This window comes from Muscardinus avellanarius (genome assembly GCF_963383645.1).
Source record: "Muscardinus avellanarius genome assembly, chromosome: 7".
Taxonomy (NCBI): domain Eukaryota; kingdom Metazoa; phylum Chordata; class Mammalia; order Rodentia; family Gliridae; genus Muscardinus; species Muscardinus avellanarius.
The window spans coordinates 1865898-1869470 of NC_137793.1; positions in this window are offsets into that span (position 1 = coordinate 1865898).

Consider the following 3573-nt stretch of genomic DNA (forward strand, 5'->3'; position numbering starts at 1 on the left):
GGCGCGTCGGGGCGGCGGGCCGTCGGGCGCGGGCTGCGGGCGCCCGCGGGGCCGGGCGGAGCGGCTCCCGGGCCGGCGGCTCGGGACCTCAAAGGCGCCGCGGCGGGGCGGGGCCGGGCGGGCCACGCCCCCGGCCACGCCCCCGACCACGCCCCGGGCCAGCCTTAAAGGGCGCGCCCCGAGCGGGCCCGAGACCGGCCGGGAAGCCTCCCGGCCCCGCCGCGGCCCGAGCGCCGGCCCCGCCTCCTGGGCTGCGGGGGGCCGGGGCCGGGGCGCGGGCGGGTGGCCCGGCGCCCCACGCCTCGAAGGCCGCCGTCGGCGCGGCCCTGCGTGCCCCGCTCGCGGGCCGGGACCCCCTCCGGGCCGCCCCGCTGGCCCTCGCACGTCGGCCGTCGAGCCCTTAGTCGGGACCCCCCTCGGGCCCCCCCAGCTCGGGCCCGCGCCTCCGGCCGCGGCGCGGGGACTCGGGCAGCCACGTGGACCCGCGCCCCGCCCAGCGCCGCCGCCCCAGCTGTAAACCGCAGCCCCGAGGCCCGCGCCGGCCACCGGCCGCCCCGCTGCTCCCGACGAGGCCGGGGCCGAGGGCCTTTGGGGAGGGGAACCGGGCGCCTCCAGCCCGCCCGCGCCGCCCCCCGGGGCCTGGCCCGGCCTCGCCGGCTGCGGATCACGGCCGGCGGCTCAGGGTGCCGATCCTGTCTGCGCCCGCCCCGGGGGGCGCCCACTTTCCCTCCCTCCCTGCTCGCGGGCTGGGGCTGGGTGCAGACGCCGCCCCGGGCGTGGGACGGCTCTCGGACCCTCCGGCCCGAGAGGAGAGGCGCGGGGCCGGCCAGCGGGCCTCCTTTCCCAGCCCTGGACCGCGTGGGTCAGCGTGGAGATGAGGCTTGGCTGGGAAGGTGGGCCCGAATGCCAGGGCCGCCGGACCCGCGGCGCGGGGTCCTTCGGTGCTGGCCAGTTAGGCAGGACCGGGGGGGGGGGAGCCCCCATGTCCAGGCCTTGAAGCTTTCCCCAGCGGGCGGAGAAAGGAGAGAAGTCCCACCCCGCAAGTGGGGGGGTGTTTTCTCAAGAAGGCTAATACCCCCAGCTTGGCATTAGCCTTTAATCAGAATATACATAGTCTTTCCGCTTTTCTTTCCGCTTTTTTTTTTTTTTTTGGATGGAACCTAAGGGCATTCTACCTCTGAGCTTACACCCCAGGCCTATTTTTAATTTTTAATTAATTTATTTATTATTGTTTGGTGGCACTGGGGGTGGAACCCAGAGGCTTTCTACCTCCGGGCTATACTCCCAGACCTATTTTATGTTTTATTTGGAAACAGGGTCTCACTAAGTTGCTGAGAGCCTCGCTAAGTAGCTGAGGCTGGCTTCGAACCCGTGCGATCCTCCTGTCTCTGCCTCCCAAGCGTGGGGATTACAAGCGTGCGCCACCACGCCCGGCTTTAATTTTTATTTTGAAACAGGGTCTCACTGAGTTGCAAAGGGCCTCCCTAAGTAGCTGAGCCTGTCCAAGAACCAGATCCTCCCATCTCAGCCTCCCAAGTGCTGGAATTACATGTGCCCAACATGCTTGGCTCTTTCTGCTTTATTTTTTACTTTTTATTTTTGTGTGTGTGGTATCAGGGATGAAAGCCAGGGGCCTTCAACCTCCAGGCTACACCCACAGACCTATTTTCATTTTTCATTTGGAAACAGAGTCTCACTAAGTTGCTGGCCTCAAAGGAGATCCTCCTGTGTCAGTCTTCCAAGCACTGGGGTTACAGGCCTGGCCACCAGGCCCACTCGTGGCATCTTTCTGCTCTATTGGTGTGCAAGCAGACTTTCTTTATTAAAACGAGGGTGGGTGCAACGATATATTTTTTTAATGCCCTTATTTGTCAAAAGAAACAAAGGGCTTTTTTTTTTTTTCCGGATCTGTTCACTCTTTCACCAAGTTTCTTTGGACATTTTATAGCACCGTGAAACCCTAAAGTCTGGGAGCCACTGCCCTGTGGGGTCCTGGCTCCAACTCCTGCCTAGCCAGGCAGGGGAGGGGAGCGCGGGGTGCTGGAGGGCTGAGTCACAGGCACCCACCGCTGAGCATCTCGGGCTGTGCACGGGGAGGGCAGAGGTGCCCTCAGGGGCCACCGGCTCCTGTGAAAGGTTGCGGAATCGATAGAGCCAAGTAGGCACAGGACCATGTACAGGGATGGGGCAGGCGGAGGGCAGCTGGACTGAAGTACAAGGTTGCTCCCCGGAGGAGGTGGCTTCCCTCTGGGCCTCAAAGCCAAGGTGGACGCAGAGGCCCAGGAGGACCAGGAGCTTGGGCTTGCTTCCCTGCAGGTACACCAGCAGCAGCCCCTGGTCACACGGCTTCCTTTGTCTGCATCCACACAGAGGCCTCATCAGACACTGGTGACACGCCCCATCACGCGTGCCCGGCGGCCTGCCTTGAGCTTCACACACGTCTCACTTAATCACCATGCCAACCCTGTGATGCAGGGACAATCACCCCATCTTGCTAAGAGGGCACCGAACCCCATAGAGATCACGTAAGTCACCCAAGGGCTCACGGCTTCAAAGTGAGGGTGTCAGAATTCCAAACCTGGAGCCGGGCAGGAGGGCACACACCTGTAATCCCCGCTGCTACTCAGGAGGCTGAGACAGGAGAATCTCATGTTTGAGTCCATCCTGGGCAACTCACTAAGACCCTGTTTCTTTTTTTTTTTTTTTTTTTTTTTTTTTTGCAGGTCTGGCGATGGAACCCAGGGGTATTCGACCTCTGAGCTACACCCTCCTGCCCTGTTTTTTATTCTTTATTTTGAAACCGGGTCTCACTGAGTTGCAAAGGGCCTCACTAAGTAGCTGAGACTGTCCACAAACCATGATCCTCCAGTCTTAGCCTCCTGAATGCTGGGATTACAAACATGCGCCACCACACCCAGCACTAAGACCCTATTTCCAAACAAAAATAAAAAGGACTGGGGGGTGTAGCTCAGAGGTAGAATGTCCCAAGGTTCAACCCCAGTACCACAAAAAATAGATATGTGTGGATTTGCATACCTGTAATCCTAGTACTTGGGAGGCTGAGTCAGGAGGATTGCAAGTTTGAGGACAGCCTCAGTAACTTAGCAAGGCCCTCAGCAACTTAGGAGACCCCTGTTTCAAAATGAAACATTTAATAAGGGCTGGGAGCCAGGTGTGGTGGGCACGCTTGTCATCCCAGCATTCGGGAGGCTGAGACTGAGGATGGCGGTTCGCGGACAGCCTCAGCTACTTAGTGAGGCCCTCTGCAGCTCAGTGAGACCCGTTTTCAAAATAAAGAAAAAAAATAGGGCAGGGGGTATAGCTCGGAGGTCAAATGCCCCTGGGTTCCATCCCCAGACCCGCAAAAAAAAAAAGGGGGCTGGGAGTGGAGCTCAGAGGTCGAATGCCCCTGGGCCCAATCCCTAGCACCACACATACACACCAAGAATCCTGAGCACAGGCAGTCTGACTGCGTAGTCCACACCCTAACCACCAGTATCTGCTGTTCCACGACCACCCTTAAAATTCCAGAGAGTAGCTGGGCATGGTGGCGCATTCTTGTCATCCCAGTGC